Source organism: Schistocerca gregaria, chromosome 4, assembly GCF_023897955.1.
Source record: "Schistocerca gregaria isolate iqSchGreg1 chromosome 4, iqSchGreg1.2, whole genome shotgun sequence".
In the NCBI taxonomy this organism is placed as follows: Eukaryota; Metazoa; Arthropoda; class Insecta; order Orthoptera; family Acrididae; genus Schistocerca; species Schistocerca gregaria.
The window spans coordinates 12,951,425-12,968,551 of record NC_064923.1 but is presented as its reverse complement, the minus strand read 5'-3'; the positions used below and the strand labels follow the sequence as shown (position 1 = coordinate 12,968,551).

Below are 17,127 nucleotides of genomic sequence, written 5' to 3'. Positions count from 1 at the left end.
AATATTTTTCAGACTGTCCCATCCCACCTTATGCTGTACCGCTTTGGCAAATGCTTTATCTGCGCCATTCGCCTTAATCACATCTGAGAGTAATTCTTAATAAAACGCCTCTCGCTAATTGTTAGTCATCCCAGATACTGTTTGCTATAAGGCCACGACGCGCTACTAATATCCAAAATTCGTCTGCCTCCTGTGAGGATCGAACTCACGACCCCTGGTTTACTAGACCAGTGCTCTGCCACTGAGCTAAAGAGGCGCGGCCTAGCGGTACTTTTGCGTACTTCATCCTTACGGTCGTCTGGATCATCAGACTTCAGCTGACAACACTTCATATTACCGTCTAATATTTGCAGCTATGGCGACCCATTACTGCTTGGCTACACATCTGACACGTAAACGAAGTGCTCTCCAAATAACACCACTTGCATTTCAGAACATGTCTTTCACACATGTCTACAAAATCACCTTCACCTTCAAATACAGTTTCGTAGCGACTGACGGAGACGTAGGCAAAGTTTAAAGTTGCTATTTCCATTACATCACGTTAATCAGAAAAACGGTAAGTTACATCTGCAGAGGAACAAAATTCCGTTCCTCCCCACGTGGGGCTCGAACCCACGACCCTGGGATTAATAGCCTTATGTTCTACCGACTGAGCTAGCCGCGCTGCCTCGGTGAGTATATGCCGGTTAGCACGTCACACAGTACTCGTTTGGGTTGATTGGTCCCATACAGAACCTCCCCATGTTGCCTAATGTTTTCCTAACGTCACACTCGTCACGTAGTTCACTTTTATTTCATAATCATTTCTGAGAGGTAACAGAATTGCATGACAACCTGCAGAGCTAGTTTCGTCAAAATTAACACACATACTTGATGTGACTCATAAGCCGAACGAGTTACTTTCCGACGTTATTTTAGATGTGCAAGTGCCAGTCAAAAACACGCGGCGACGGCAATATGCAAACCAATTCGCTAGTTAACACCGGTCTTGTTGTGCGTGTTTTAAGCTGAAGAGCATCTCCAAGCAGAAAATGGTCAACAGCAACATTCACACGGTTTCGTACTGCTCAAGTGCTACACTAAAACGGTATGTTTCTTTTTCAGATCTGGAAAAACACGACCGAGAGAGGAATCAAACACGCAATCTTCGGATACGAAGTCCGACGCCTTATCCATTAGGCCACACGGTCACTGACAAACAAGTGGAACTTATATACGACTCATCTCAAAACGCTCACACCACCGAGGAGTTGTGTTTTCGTTCTACACAGACGCTGCCCCTTGCTCTTTCCCACCCATTTGATACATTCAACCTGCTACGAGACCTACCAAATATAGACTGGGAAACTAAACCACACACTTTGTGCATTCGGAAATGTAAGGCAGGGCGTCCCTCGCCGCATTTGCTACGATGTCCATTTGCTACTTCTGCAGAAGTGGCGGCGGCGACGACGACGACGACGACGACAACCGCGGAAGGCTCTGGGATATGTGAGAAATACATCTATAAAATATATTTCAGACTGTCCCATCCCACCTTATGCTGTACCGCTTTGGCAAATGCTTTATCTGCGCCATTCGCCTTAATCACATCTGAGAATAATTCTTAATAAAACGCCTCTCGCTAATTGTTAGTCATCCCAGATACTGTTTGCTATAAGGCCACGACGCGCAACTGATATCCAAAATTCGTCTGCCTCCTGTGAGGATCGAACTCACGACCCCTGGTTTACTAGACCAGTGCTCTGCCGCTGAGCTAAAGAGGCGCGGCCTAGCGGTACTTTTGCGTACTTCATCCTTACGGTCGTCTGGATCATCAGACTTCAGCTGACAACACTTCATATTACCGTCTAATATTTGCAGCTATGGCGACCCATTACTGCTTGGCTACACATCAGACACGTAAACGAAGTGCTCTCCAAATAACACCACTTGCATTTCAGAACATGTCTTTCACACATGTCTACAAAATCACCTTCACCTTCAAATACAGTTTCGTAGCGACTGACGGAGACGTAGGCAAAGTTTAAAGTTGCTATTTCCATTACATCACGTTAATCAGAAAAACGGTAAGTTACATCTGCAGAGGAACAAAATTCCGTTCCTCCCCACGTGGGGCTCGAACCCACGACCCTGGGATTAAGAGCCTTATGTTCTGCCGACTGAGCTAGCCGCGCTGCCTCGGTGAGTATATGCCGGTTAGCACGTCACACAGTACTCGTTTGGGTTGATTGGTCCCATACAGAACCTCCCCATGTTGCCTAATGTTTTCCTAACGTCACACTCGTCACGTAGTTCACTTTTATTTCATAATCATTTCTGAGAGGTAACAGAATTGCATGACAACCTGCAGAGCTAGTTTCGTCAAAATTAACACACATACTTGATGTGACTCATAAGCCGAACGAGTTACTTTCCGACGTTATTTTAGATGTGCAAGTGCCAGTCAAAAACACGCGGCGACGGCAATATGCAAACCAATTCGCTAGTTAACACCGGACTTGTTGTGCGTGTTTCAAGCTCAAGAGCATCTCCAAGCAGAAAATGGTCAACAGCAACGTTCACACGGTTTCGTACTGCTCAAGTGCTACACTAAAACGGTATGTTTCTTTTTCAGATCTGGAAAAACACGACCGAGAGAGGAATCAAACACGCAATCTTCGGATACGAAGTCCGACGCCTTATCCATTAGGCCACACGGTCACTGACAAACAAGTGTAACTTATATACGACTCATCTCAAAACGCTCACACCAATGAGGAGTTGTGTTTTCGTTCTACACAGACGCTGCCCCTTGCTCTTTCCCACCCATTTGATACATTCAACCTGCTACGAGACCTACCAAATATAGACTGGGAAACTAAACCACACACTTTGTGCATTCGGAAATGTAAGGCAGGGCGTCCCTCGCCGCATTTGCTACGATGTCCATTTGCTACTTCTGCAGAAGTGGCGGCGACGACGACGACGACGACGACAACCGCGGAAGGCTCTGAGATATGTGAGAAATACATCTATAAAATATATTTCATACTGTCCCATCCCACCTTATGCTGTACCGCTTTGGCAAATGCTTTATCTGCGCCATTCGCCTTAATCACATCTGAGAGTAATTCTTAATAAAACGCCTCTCGCTAATTGTTAGTCATCCCAGATACTGTTTGCTATAAGGCCACGACGTGCAACTGATATCCAAAATTCGTCTGCCTCCTGTGAGGATCGAACTCACAACCCCTGGTTTACTAGACCAGTGCTCTGCCACTCAGCTAAAGAGGCGCGGCCTAGCGGTATTTTTGCGTACTTCATCCTTACGGTTGTCTGGATCATCAGACTTCAGCTGACAACACTTCATATTACCGTCTAATATTTGCAGCTATGGCGACCCATTACTGCTTGGCTACACATCTGACACGTAAACGAAGTGCTCTCCAAATAACACCACTTGCATTTCAGAACATGTCTTTCACACATGTCTACAAAATCACCTTCACCTTCAAATACAGTTTCGTAGCGACTGACGGAGACATAGGCAAAGTTTAAAGTTGCTATTTCCATTACATCACGTTAATCAGAAAAACGGTAAGTTACATCTGCAGAGGAACAAAATTCCGTTCCTCCCCACGTGGGGCTCGAACCCACGACCCTGGGATTAAGAGCCTTATGTTCTACCGACTGAGCTAGCCGCGCTGCCTCGGTGAGTATGTGCCGGTTAGCACGTCACACAGTACTCGTTTGGGTTGATTGGTCCCATACAGAACCTCCCCATGTTGCCTAATGTTTTCCTAACGTCACACTCGTCACGTAGTTCACTTTTATTTCATAATCATTTCTGAGAGGTAACAGAATTGCAAGACAACCTGCAGAGCTAGTTTCGTCAAAATTAACACACATACTTGATGTGACTCATAAGCCGAACGAGTTACTTTCCGACGTTATTTTAGATGTGCAAGTGCCAGTCAAAAACACGCGGCGACGGCAATATGCAAACCAATTCGCTAGTTAACACCGGTCTTGTTGTGCGTGTTTTAAGCTGAAGAGCATCTCCAAGCAGAAAATGGTCAACAGCAACATTCACACGGTTTCGTACTGCTCAAGTGCTACACTAAAACGGTATGTTTCTTTTTCAGATCTGGAAAAACACGACCGAGAGAGGAATCAAACACGCAATCTTCGGATACGAAGTCCGACGCCTTATCCATTAGGACACACGGTCACTGACAAACAAGTGGAACTTATATACGACTCATCTCAAAACGCTCACACCACTGAGGAGTTGTGTTTTCGTTCTACACAGACGCTGCCCCTTGCTCTTTCCCACCCATTTGATACATTCAACCTGCTACGAGACCTACCAAATATAGACTGGGAAACTAAACCACACACTTTGTGCATTCGGAAATGTAAGGCAGGGCGTCCCTCGCCGCATTTGCTACGATGTCCATTTGCTACTTCTGCAGAAGTGGCGGCGACGACGACGACGACGACGACGACGACGACGACGACGACGACGACAACCGCGGAAGGCTCTGAGATATGTGAGAAATACATCTATAAAATATATTTCAGACTGTCCCATCCCACCTTATGCTGTACCGCTTTGGCAAATGCTTTATCTGCGCCATTCGCCTTAATCACATCTGAGAGTAATTCTTAATAAAACGCCTCTCGCTAATTGTTAGTCATCCCAGATACTGTTTGCTATAAGGCCACGACGCGCAACTGATATCCAAAATTCGTCTGCCTCCTGTGAGGATCGAACTCACGACCCCTGGTTTACTAGACCAGTGCTCTGCCACTGAGCTGAAGAGGCGCGGCCTAGCGGTACTTTTGCGTACTTCATCCTTACGGTCGTCTGGATCATCAGACTTGAGCTGACAACACTTCATATTACCGTCTAATATTTGCAGCTATGGCGACCCATTACTGCTTGGCTACACATCTGACACGTAAACGAAGTGCTCTCCAAATAACACCACTTGCATTTCAGAACATGTCTTTCACACATGTCTACAAAATCACCTTCACCTTCAAATACAGTTTCGTAGCGACTGACGGAGACGTAGGCAAAGTTTAAAGTTGCTATTTCCATTACATCACGTTAATCAGAAAAACGGTAAGTTACATCTGCAGAGGAACAAAATTCCGTTCCTCCCCACGTGGGGCTCGAACCCACGACCCTGGGATTAAGAGCCTTATGTTCTACCGACTGAGCTAGCCGCGCTGCCTCGGTGAGTATATGCCGGTTAGCACGTCACACAGTACTCGTTTGGGTTGATTGGTCCCATACAGAACCTCCCCATGTTGCCTAATGTTTTCCTAACGTCACACTCGTCACGTAGTTCACTTTTATTTCATAATCATTTCTGAGAGGTAACAGAATTGCATGACAACCTGCAGAGCTAGTTTCGTCAAAATTAACACACATACTTGATGTGACTCATAAGCCGAACGAGTTACTTTCCGACGTTATTTTAGATGTGCAAGTGCCAGTCAAAAACACGCGGCGACGGCAATATGCAAACCAATTCGCTAGTTAACACCGGTCTTGTTGTGCGTGTTTTAAGCTCAAGAGCATCTCCAAGCAGAAAATGGTCAACAGCAACATTCACACGGTTTCGTACTGCTCAAGTGCTACACTAAAACGGTATGTTTCTTTTTCAGATCTGGAAAAACACGACCGAGAGAGGAATCAAACACGCAATCTTCGGATACGAAGTCCGTCGCCTTATCCATTAGGCCACACGGTCACTGACAAACAAGTGGAACTTATATACGACTCATCTCAAAACGCTCACACCACTGAGGAGTTGTGTTTTCGTTCTACACAGACGCTGCCCCTTGCTCTTTCCCACCCATTTGATACATTCAACCTGCTACGAGACCTACCAAATATAGACTGGGAAACTAAACCACACACTTTGTGCATTCGGAAATGTAAGGCAGGGCGTCCCTCGCCGCATTTGCTACGATGTCCATTTGCTACTTCTGCAGAAGTGGCGGCGGCGACGACGACGACGACGACGACAACCGCGGAAGGCTCTGAGATATGTGAGAAATACATCTATAAAATATATTTCAGACTGTCCCATCCCACCTTATGCTGTACCGCTTTGGCAAATGCTTTATCTGCGCCATTCGCCTTAATCACATCTGAGAGTAATTCTTAATAAAACGCCTCTCGCTAATTGTTAGTCATCCCAAATACTGTTTGCTATAAGGCCACGACGCGCAACTGATATCCAAAATTCGTCTGCCTCCTGTGGGGATCGAACTCACGACCCCTGGTTTACTAGACCAGTGCTCTGCCACTGAGCTAAAGAGGCGCGGCCTAGCGGTACTTTTGCGTACTTCATCCTTACGGTCGTCTGGATCATCAGACTTCAGCTGACAACACTTCATATTACCGTCTAATATTTGCAGCTATGGCGACCCATTACTGCTTGGCTACACATCTGACACGTAAACGAAGTGCTCTCCAAATAACACCACTTGCATTTCAGAACATGTCTTTCACACATGTCTACAAAATCACCTTCACCTTCAAATACAGTTTCGTAGCGACTGACGGAGACGTAGGCAAAGTTTAAAGTTGCTATTTCCATTACATCACGTTAATCAGAAAAACGGTAAGTTACATCTGCAGAGGAACAAAATTCCGTTCCTCCCCACGTGGGGCTCGAACCCACGCCCCTGGGATTAAGAGCCTTATGTTCTACCGACTGAGCTAGCCGCGCTGCCTCGGTGAGTATATGCCGGTTAGCACGTCACACAGTACTCGTTTGGGTTGATTGGTCCCATACAGAACCTCCCCATGTTGCCTAATGTTTTCCTAACGTCACACTCGTCACGTAGTTCACTTTTATTTCATAATCATTTCTGAGAGGTAACAGAATTGCATGACAACCTGTAGAGCTAGTTTCGTCAAAATTAACACACATACTTGATGTGACTCATAAGCCGAACGAGTTACTTTCCGACGTTATTTTAGATGTGCAAGTGCCAGTCAAAAACACGCGGCGACGGCAATATGCAAACCAATTCGCTAGTTAACACCGGTCTTGTTGTGCGTGTTTTAAGCTCAAGAGCATCTCCAAGCAGAAAATGGTCAACAGCAACATTCACACGGTTTCGTACTGCTCAAGTGCTACACTAAAACGGTATGTTTCTTTTTCAGATCTGGAAAAACACGACCGAGAGAGGAATCAAACACGCAATCTTCGGATACGAAGTCCGACGCCTTATCCATTAGGACACACGGTCACTGACAAACAAGTGGAACTTATATACGACTCATCTCAAAACGCTCACACCACTGAGGAGTTGTGTTTTCGTTCTACACAGACGCTGCCCCTTGCTCTTTCCCACCTATTTGATACATTCAACCTGCTACGAGACCTACCAAATATAGACTGGGAAACTAAACCACACACTTTGTGCATTCGGAAATGTAAGGCAGGGCGGGCGTCCCTCGCCGCATTTGCTACGATGTCCATTTGCTACTTCTGCAGAAGTGGCGGCGGCGGCGACGACGACGACGACGACGACGACGACGACGACGACGACGACGACAACCGCGGAAGGCTCTGAGATATGTGAGAAATACATCTATAAAATATTTTTCAGACTGTCCCATCCCACCTTATGCTGTACCGCTTTGGCAAATGCTTTATCTGCGCCATTCGCCTTAATCACATCTGAGAGTAATTCTTAATAAAACGCCTCTCGCTAATTGTTAGTCATCCCAGATACTGTTTGCTATAAGGCCACGACGCGCAACTAATATCCAAAATTCGTCTGCCTCCTGTGAGGATCGAACTCACGACCCCTGGTTTACTAGACCAGTGCTCTGCCGCTGAGCTAAAGAGGCGCGGCCTAGCGGTACTTTTGCGTACTTCATCCTTACGGTCGTCTGGATCATCAGACTTCAGCTGACAACACTTCATATTACCGTCTAATATTTGCAGCTATGGCGACCCATTACTGCTTGCCTACACATCTGACACGTAAACGAAGTGCTCTCCAAATAACACCACTTGCATTTCAGAACATGTCTTTCACACATGTCTACAAAATCACCTTCACCTTCAAATACAGTTTCGTAGCGACTGACGGAGACGTAGGCAAAGTTTAAAGTTGCTATTTCCATTACATCACGTTAATCAGAAAAACGGTAAGTTACATCTGCAGAGGAACAAAATTCCGTTCCTCCCCACGTGGGGCTCGAACCCACGACCCTGGGATTAAGAGCCTTATGTTCTACCGACTGAGCTAGCCGCGCTGCCTCGGTGAGTATATGTCGGTTAGCACGTCACACAGTACTCGTTTGGGTTGATTGGTCCCATACAGAACCTCCCCATGTTGCCTAATGTTTTCCTAACGTCACACTCGTCACGTAGTTCACTTTTATTTCATAATCATTTCTGAGAGGTAACAGAATTGCATGACAACCTGCAGAGCTAGTTTCGTCAAAATTAACACACATACTTGATGTGACTCATAAGCCGAACGAGTTACTTTCCGACGTTATTTTAGATGTGCAAGTGCCAGTCAAAAACACGCGGCGACGGCAATATGCAAACCAATTCGCTAGTTAACACCGGTCTTGTTGTGCGTGTTTCAAGCTCAAGAGCATCTCCAAGCAGAAAATGGTCAACAGCAACATTCACACGGTTTCGTACTGCTCAAGTGCTACACTAAAACGGTATGTTTCTTTTTCAGATCTGGAAAAACACGACCGAGAGAGGAATCAAACACGCAATCTTCGGATACGAAGTCTGACGCCTTATCCATTAGGCCACACGGTCACTGACAAACAAGTGGAACTTATATACGACTCATCTCAAAACGCTCACACCACTGAGGAGTTGTGTTTTCGTTCTACACAGACGCTGCCCCTTGCTCTTTCCCACCCATTTGATACATTCAACCTGCTACGAGACCTACCAAATATAGACTGGGAAACTAAACCACACACTTTGTGCATTCGGAAATGTAAGGCAGGGCGGGCGTCCCTCGCCGCATTTGCTAAGATGTCCATTTGCTACTTCTGCAGAAGTGGCGGCGGCGGCGGCGACGACGACGACGACGACGACGACGACGACGACGACGACGACGACAACCGCGGAAGGCTCTGAGATATGTGAGAAATACATCTATAAAATATTTTTCAGACTGTCCCATCCCACCTTATGCTGTACCGCTTTGGCAAATGCTTTATCTGCGCCATTCGCCTTAATCACATCTGAGAGTAATTCTTAATAAAACGCCTCTCGCTAATTGTTAGTCATCCCAGATACTGTTTGCTATAAGGCCACGACGCGCAACTGATATCCAAAATTCGTCTGCCTCCTGTGAGGATCGAACTCACGACCCCTGGTTTACTAGACCAGTGCTCTGCCACTGAGCTAAAGAGGCGCGGCCTAGCGGTACTTTTGCGTACTTCATCCTTACGGTCGTCTGGATCATCAGACTTCAGCTGACAACACTTCATATTACCGTCTAATATTTGCAGCTATGGCGACCCATTACTGCTTGGCTACACATCTGACACGTAAACGAAGTGCTCTCCAAATAACACCACTTGCATTTCAGAACATGTCTTTCACACATGTCTACAAAATCACCTTCACCTTCAAATACAGTTTCGTAGCGACTGACGGAGACGTAGGCAAAGTTTAAAGTTGCTATTTCCATTACATCACGTTAATCAGAAAAACGGTAAGTTACATCTGCAGAGGATCAAAATTCCGTTCCTCCCCACGTGGGGCTCGAACCCACGACCCTGGGGTTAAGAGCCTTATGTTCTACCGACTGAGCTAGCCGCGCTGCCTCGGTGAGTATATGCCGGTTAGCACGTCACACAGTACTCGTTTGGGTTGATTGGTCCCATACAGAACCTCCCCATGTTGCCTAATGTTTTTCTAACGTCACACTCGTCACGTAGTTCACTTTTATTTCATAATCATTTCTGAGAGGTAACAGAATTGCATGACAACCTGCAGAGCTAGTTTCGTCAAAATTAACACACATGCTTGATGTGACTCATAAGCCGAACGAGTTACTTTCCGACGTTATTTTAGATGTGCAAGTGCCAGTCAAAAACACGCGGCGACGGCAATATGCAAACCAATTCGCTAGTTAACACCGGTCTTGTTGTGCGTGTTTCAAGCTCAAGAGCATCTCCAAGCAGAAAATGGTCAACAGCAACGTTCACACGGTTTCGTACTGCTCAAGTGCTACACTAAAACGGTATGTTTCTTTTTCAGATCTGGAAAAACACGACCGAGAGAGGAATCAAACACGCAATCTTCGGATACGAAGTCCGACGCCTTATCCATTAGGCCACACGGTCACTGACAAACAAGTGGAACTTATATACGACTCATCTCAAAACGCTCACACCACTGAGGAGTTGTGTTTTCGTTCTACACAGACGCTGCCCCTTGCTCTTTCCCACCCATTTGATACATTCAACCTGCTACGAGACCTACCAAATATAGACTGGGAAACTAAACCACACACTTTGTGCATTCGGAAATGTAAGGCAGGGCGTCCCTCGCCGCATTTGCTACGATGTCCATTTGCTACTTCTGCAGAAGTGGCGGCGGCGACGACGACGACGACGACGACGACGACGACGACAACCGCGGAAGGCTCTGAGATATGTGAGAAATACATCTACAAAATATATTTCAGACTGTCCCATCCCACCTTATACTGTACCGCTTTGGCAAATGCTTTATCTGCGCCATTCGCCTTAATCACATCTGAGAGTAATTCTTAATAAAACGCCTCTCGCTAATTGTTAGTCATCCCAGATACTGTTTGCTATAAGGCCACGACGCGCAACTGATATCCAAAATTCGTCTGCCTCCTGTGAGGATCGAACTCACGAACCCTGGTTTACTAGACCAGTGCTCTGCCACTGAGCTAAAGAGGCGCGGCCTAGCGGTACTTTTGCGTACTTCATCCTTACGGTCGTCTGGATCATCAGACTTCAGCTGACAACACTTCATATTACCGTCTAATATTTGCAGCTATGGCGACCCATTACTGCTTGGCTACACATCTGACACGTAAAGGAAGTGCTCTCCAAATAATACCACTTGCATTTCAGAACATGTCTTTCACACATGTCTACAAAATCACCTTCACCTTCAAATACAGTTTCGTAGCGACTGACGGAGACGTAGGCAAAGTTTAAAGTTGCTATTTCCATTACATCACGTTAATCAGAAAAACGGTAAGTTACATCTGCAGAGGAACAAAATTCCGTTCCTCCCCACGTGGGGCTCGAACCCACGACCCTGGGATTAAGAGCCTTATGTTCTACCGACTGAGCTAGCCGCGCTGCCTCGGTGAGTATATGCCGGTTAGCACGTCACACAGTACTCGTTTGGGTTGATTGGTCCCATACAGAACCTCCCCATGTTGCCTAATGTTTTCCTAACGTCACACTCGTCACGTAGTTCACTTTTATTTCATAATCATTTCTGAGAGGTAACAGAATTGCATGACAACCTGCAGAGCTAGTTTCGTCAAAATTAACACACATACTTGATGTGACTCATAAGCCGAACGAGTTACTTTCCGACGTTATTTTAGATGTGCAAGTGCCAGTCAACACCACGCGGCGACGGCAATATGCAAACCAATTCGCTAGTTAACACCGGTCTTGTTGTGCGTGTTTCAAGCTCAAGAGCATCTCCAAGCAGAAAATGGTCAACAGCAACGTTCACACGGTTTCGTACTGCTCAAGTGCTACACTAAAACGGTATGTTTCTTTTTCAGATCTGGAAAAACACGACCGAGAGAGGAATCAAACACGCAATCTTCGGATACGAAGTCCGTCGCCTTATCCATTAGGCCACACGGTCACTGACAAACAAGTGGAACTTATATACGACTCATCTCAAAACGCTCACACCACTGAGGAGTTGTGTTTTCGTTCTACACAGACGCTGCCCCTTGCTCTTTCCCACCCATTTGAAACATTCCACCTGCTACGAGACCTACCAAATATAGACTGGGAAACTAAACCACACACTTTGTGCATTCGGAAATGTAAGGCAGGGCGTCCCTCGCCGCATTTGCTACGATGTCCATTTGCTACTTCTGCAGAAGTGGCGGCGGCGGCGACGACGACGACGACGACGACGACGACAACCGCGGAAGGCTCTGAGATATGTGAGAAATACATCTATAAAATATATTTCAAACTGTCCCATCCCACCTTATGCTGTACCGCTTTGGCAAATGCTTTATCTGCGCCATTCGCCTTAATCACATCTGAGAGTAATTCTTAATAAAACGCCTCTCGCTAATTGTTAGTCATCCCAGATACTGTTTGCTATAAGGCCACGACGCGCAACTGATATCCAAAATTCGTCTGCCTCCTGTGAGGATCGAACTCACGACCCCTGGTTTACTAGACCGGTGCTCTGCCACTGAGCTAGAGAGGCGCGGCCTAGCGGTACATTTGCGTACTTCATCCTTACGGTCGTCTGGATCATCAGACTTCAGCTGACAACACTTCATATTACCGTCTAATATTTGCAGCTATGGCGACCCATTACTGCTTGCCTACACATCTGACACGTAAAGGAAGTGCTCTCCAAATAACACCACTTGCATTTCAGAACATGTCTTTCACACATGTCTACAAAATCACCTTCACCATCAAATACAGTTTCGTAGCGACTGACGGAGACGTAGGCAAAGTTTAAAGTTGCTATTTCCATTACATCACGTTAATCAGAAAAACGGTAAGTTACATCTGCAGAGGAACAAAATTCCGTTCCTCCCCACGTGGGGCTCGAACCCACGACCCTGGGATTAAGAGCCTTATGTTCTACCGACTGAGCTAGCCGCGCTGCCTCGGTGAGTATATGTCGGTTAGCACGTCACACAGTACTCGTTTGGGTTGATTGGTCCCATACAGAACCTCCCCATGTTGCCTAATGTTTTCCTAACGTCACACTCGTCACGTAGTTCACTTTTATTTCATAATCATTTCTGAGAGGTAACAGAATTGCATGACAACCTGCAGAGCTAGTTTCGTCAAAATTAACACACATACTTGATGTGACTCATAAGCCGAACGAGTTACTTTCCGACGTTATTTTAGATGTGCAAGTGCCAGTCAAAAACACGCGGCGACGGCAATATGCAAACCAATTCGCTAGTTAACACCGGTCTTGTTGTGCGTGTTTTAAGCTGAAGAGCATCTCCAAGCAGAAAATGGTCAACAGCAACATTCACACGGTTTCGTACTGCTCAAGTGCTACACTAAAACGGTATGTTTCTTTTTCAGATCTGGAAAAACACGACCGAGAGAGGAATCAAACACGCAATCTTTGGATACGAAGTCCGACGCCTTATCCATTAGGCCACACGGTCACTGACAAACAAGTGGAACTTATATACGACTCATCTCAAAACGCTCACACCACTGAGGAGTTGTGTTTTCGTTCTACACAGACGCTGCCCCTTGCTCTTTCCCACCCATTTGATACATTCCACCTGCTACGAGACCTACCAAATATAGACTGGGAAACTAAACCACACACTTTGTGCATTCGGAAATGTAAGGCAGGGCGTCCCTCGCCGCATTTGCTACGATGTCCATTTGCTACTTCTGCAGAAGTGGCGGCGGCGACGACGACAACCGCGGAAGGCTCTGAGATATGTGAGAAATACATCTATAAAATATATTTCAAACTGTCCCATCCCACCTTATGCTGTACCGCTTTGGCAAATGCTTTATCTGCGCCATTCGCCTTAATCACATCTGAGAGTAATTCTTAATAAAACGCCTCTGGCTAATTGTTAGTCATCCCAGATACTGTTTGCTATAAGGCCACGACGCGCAACTGATATCCAAAATTCGTCTGCCTCCTGTGAGGATCGAACTCACGACCCCTGGTTTACTAGACCGGTGCTCTGCCACTGAGCTAGAGAGGCGCGGCCTAGCGGTACTTTTGCCTACTTCATCCTTACGGTCGTCTGGATCATCAGACTTCAGCTGACAACACTTCATATTACCGTCTAATATTTGCAGCTATGGCGACCCATTACTGCTTGCCTACACATCTGACACGTAAAGGAAGTGCTCTCCAAATAACACCACTTGCATTTCAGAACATGTCTTTCACACATGTCTACAAAACCACCTTCACCATCAAATACAGTTTCGTAGCGACTGACGGAGACGTAGGCAAAGTTTAAAGTTGCTATTTCCATTACATCACGTTAATCAGAAAAACGGTAAGTTACATCTGCAGAGGAACAAAATTCCGTTCCTCCCCACGTGGGGCTCGAACCCACGACCCTGGGATTAAGAGCCTTATGTTCTACCGACTGAGCTAGCCGCGCTGCCTCGGTGAGTATATGCCGGTTAGCACGTCACACAGTACTCGTTTGGGTTGATTGGTCCCATACAGAACCTCCCCATGTTGCCTAATGTTTTCCTAACGTCACACTCGTCACGTAGTTCACTTTTATTTCATAATCATTTCTGAGAGGTAACAGAATTGCATGACAACCTGCAGAGCTAGTTTCGTCAAAATTAACACACATACTTGATGTGACTCATAAGCCGAACGAGTTACTTTCCGACGTTATTTTAGATGTGCAAGTGACAGTCAAAAACACGCGGCGACGGCAATATGCAAACCAATTCGCTAGTTAACACCGGTCTTGTTGTGCGTGTTTCAAGCTCAAGAGCATCTCCAAGCAGAAAATGGCCAACAGCAACGTTCACACGGTTTCGTACTGCTCAAGTGCTACACTAAAACGGTATGTTTCTTTTTCAGATCTGGAAAAACACGACCGAGAGAGGAATCAAACACGCAATCTTCGGATACGAAGTCCGACGCCTTATCCATTAGGACACACGGTCACTGACAAACAAGTGGAACTTATATACGACTCATCTCAAAACGCTCACACCACTGAGGAGTTGTGTTTTCGTTCTACACAGACGCTGCCCCTTGCTCTTTCCCACCCATTTGATACATTCCACCTGCTACGAGACCTACCAAATATAGACTGGGAAACTAAACCACACACTTTGTGCATTCGGAAATGTAAGGCAGGGCGTCCCTCGCCGCATTTGCTACCATGTCCATTTGCTACTTCTGCAGAAGTGGCGGCGGCGACGACGACAACCGCGGAAGGCTCTGAGATATGTGAGAAATACATCTATAAAATATATTTCAAACTGTCCCATCCCACCTTATGCTGTACCGCTTTGGCAAATGCTTTATCTGCGCCATTCGCCTTAATCACATCTGAGAGTAATTCTTAATAAAACGCCTCTGGCTAATTGTTAGTCATCCCAGATACTGTTTGCTATAAGGCCACGACGCGCAACTGATATCCAAAATTCGTCTGCCTCCTGTGAGGATCGAACTCACGACCCCTGGTTTACTAGACCGGTGCTCTGCCACTGAGCTAGAGAGGCGCGGCCTAGCGGTACTTTTGCCTACTTCATCCTTACGGTCGTCTGGATCATCAGACTTCAGCTGACAACACTTCATATTACCGTCTAATATTTGCAGCTATGGCGACCCATTACTGCTTGCCTACACATCTGACACGTAAAGGAAGTGCTCTCCAAATAACACCACTTGCATTTCAGAACATGTCTTTCACACATGTCTACAAAATCACCTTCACCATCAAATACAGTTTCGTAGCGACTGACGGAGACGTAGGCAAAGTTTAAAGTTGCTATTTCCATTACATCACGTTAATCAGAAAAACGGTAAGTTACATCTGCAGAGGAACAAAATTCCGTTCCTCCCCACGTGGGGCTCGAACCCACGACCCTGGGATTAAGAGCCTTATGTTCTACCGACTGAGCTAGCCGCGCTGCCTCGGTGAGTATATGCCGGTTAGCACGTCACACAGTACTCGTTTGGGTTGATTGGTCCCATACAGAACCTCCCCATGTTGCCTAATGTTTTCCTAACGTCACACTCGTCACGTAGTTCACTTTTATTTCATAATCATTTCTGAGAGGTAACAGAATTGCATGACAACCTGCAGAGCTAGTTTCGTCAAAATTAACACACATACTTGATGTGACTCATAAGCCGAACGAGTTACTTTCCGACGTTATTTTAGATGTGCAAGTGACAGTCAAAAACACGCGGCGACGGCAATATGCAAACCAATTCGCTAGTTAACACCGGTCTTGTTGTGCGTGTTTCAAGCTCAAGAGCATCTCCAAGCAGAAAATGGCCAACAGCAACGTTCACACGGTTTCGTACTGCTCAAGTGCTACACTAAAACGGTATGTTTCTTTTTCAGATCTGGAAAAACACGACCGAGAGAGGAATCAAACACGCAATCTTCGGATACGAAGTCCGACGCCTTATCCATTAGGCCACACGGTCACTGACAAACAAGTGGAACTTATATACGACTCATCTCAAAACGCTCACACCACTGAGGAGTTGTGTTTTCGTTCTACACAGACGCTGCCCCTTGCTCTTTCCCACCCATTTGATACATTCCACCTGCTACGAGACCTACCAAATATAGACTGGGAAACTAAACCACACACTTTGTGCATTCGGAAATGTAAGGCAGGGCGTCCCTCGCCGCATTTGCTACGATGTCCATTTGCTACTTCTGCAGAAGTGGCGGCGGCGACGACGACAACCGCGGAAGGCTCTGAGATATGTGAGAAATACATCTATAAAATATAATTCAAACTGTCCCATCCCACCTTATGCTGTACCGCTTTGGCAAATGCTTTATCTGCGCCATTCGCCTTAATCACATCTGAGAGTAATTCTTAATAAAACGCCTCTCGCTAATTGTTAGTCATCCCAGATACTGTTTGCTATAAGGCCACGACGCGCAACTGATATCCAAAATTCGTCTGCCTCCTGTGAGGATCGAACTCACGACCCCTGGTTTACTAGACCGGTGCTCTGCCACTGAGCTAGAGAGGCGCGGCCTAGCGGTACTTTTGCCTACTTCATCCTTACGGTCGTCTGGATCATCAGACTTCAGCTGACAACACTTCATATTACCGTCTAATATTTGCAGCTATGGCGACCCATTACTGCTTGCCTACACATCTGACACGTAAAGGAAGTGCTCTCCAAATAA

General features: G+C 46.2%; 12 non-coding genes across 12 annotated transcripts; all 12 read right to left on the bottom strand.

The window, feature by feature from the left end:
- Nucleotides 1-184: 184 nt before the first annotated feature.
- Trnat-agu (transfer RNA threonine (anticodon AGU)) lies at nt 185-256 on the bottom strand. The gene has a single exon. It is a non-coding gene; the product is annotated as a tRNA-Thr (tRNA).
- Nucleotides 257-1,697: 1,441 nt separating this feature from the next.
- Trnat-agu (transfer RNA threonine (anticodon AGU)) lies at nt 1,698-1,769 on the bottom strand. Its single transcript has one exon. It is a non-coding gene; the product is annotated as a tRNA-Thr (tRNA).
- Nucleotides 1,770-3,207: 1,438 nt separating this feature from the next.
- Trnat-agu (transfer RNA threonine (anticodon AGU)) lies at nt 3,208-3,279 on the bottom strand. Its single transcript has one exon. It is a non-coding gene; the product is annotated as a tRNA-Thr (tRNA).
- Nucleotides 3,280-4,741: 1,462 nt separating this feature from the next.
- Trnat-agu (transfer RNA threonine (anticodon AGU)) lies at nt 4,742-4,813 on the bottom strand. The gene has a single exon. It is a non-coding gene; the product is annotated as a tRNA-Thr (tRNA).
- Nucleotides 4,814-6,254: 1,441 nt separating this feature from the next.
- On the bottom strand, nt 6,255-6,326 carry Trnat-agu (transfer RNA threonine (anticodon AGU)). The gene has a single exon. It is a non-coding gene; the product is annotated as a tRNA-Thr (tRNA).
- A 1,472-nt stretch (nt 6,327-7,798) lies between these two features.
- On the bottom strand, nt 7,799-7,870 carry Trnat-agu (transfer RNA threonine (anticodon AGU)). Its single transcript has one exon. It is a non-coding gene; the product is annotated as a tRNA-Thr (tRNA).
- A 1,475-nt stretch (nt 7,871-9,345) lies between these two features.
- On the bottom strand, nt 9,346-9,417 carry Trnat-agu (transfer RNA threonine (anticodon AGU)). The gene has a single exon. It is a non-coding gene; the product is annotated as a tRNA-Thr (tRNA).
- A 1,453-nt stretch (nt 9,418-10,870) lies between these two features.
- Nucleotides 10,871-10,942, bottom strand: Trnat-agu (transfer RNA threonine (anticodon AGU)). Its single transcript has one exon. It is a non-coding gene; the product is annotated as a tRNA-Thr (tRNA).
- A 1,450-nt stretch (nt 10,943-12,392) lies between these two features.
- Trnat-agu (transfer RNA threonine (anticodon AGU)) lies at nt 12,393-12,464 on the bottom strand. Its single transcript has one exon. It is a non-coding gene; the product is annotated as a tRNA-Thr (tRNA).
- Nucleotides 12,465-13,893: 1,429 nt separating this feature from the next.
- Nucleotides 13,894-13,965, bottom strand: Trnat-agu (transfer RNA threonine (anticodon AGU)). The gene has a single exon. It is a non-coding gene; the product is annotated as a tRNA-Thr (tRNA).
- A 1,429-nt stretch (nt 13,966-15,394) lies between these two features.
- Nucleotides 15,395-15,466, bottom strand: Trnat-agu (transfer RNA threonine (anticodon AGU)). Its single transcript has one exon. It is a non-coding gene; the product is annotated as a tRNA-Thr (tRNA).
- A 1,429-nt stretch (nt 15,467-16,895) lies between these two features.
- On the bottom strand, nt 16,896-16,967 carry Trnat-agu (transfer RNA threonine (anticodon AGU)). Its single transcript has one exon. It is a non-coding gene; the product is annotated as a tRNA-Thr (tRNA).
- Between the last annotated feature and the right edge of the window lie 160 nt (nt 16,968-17,127).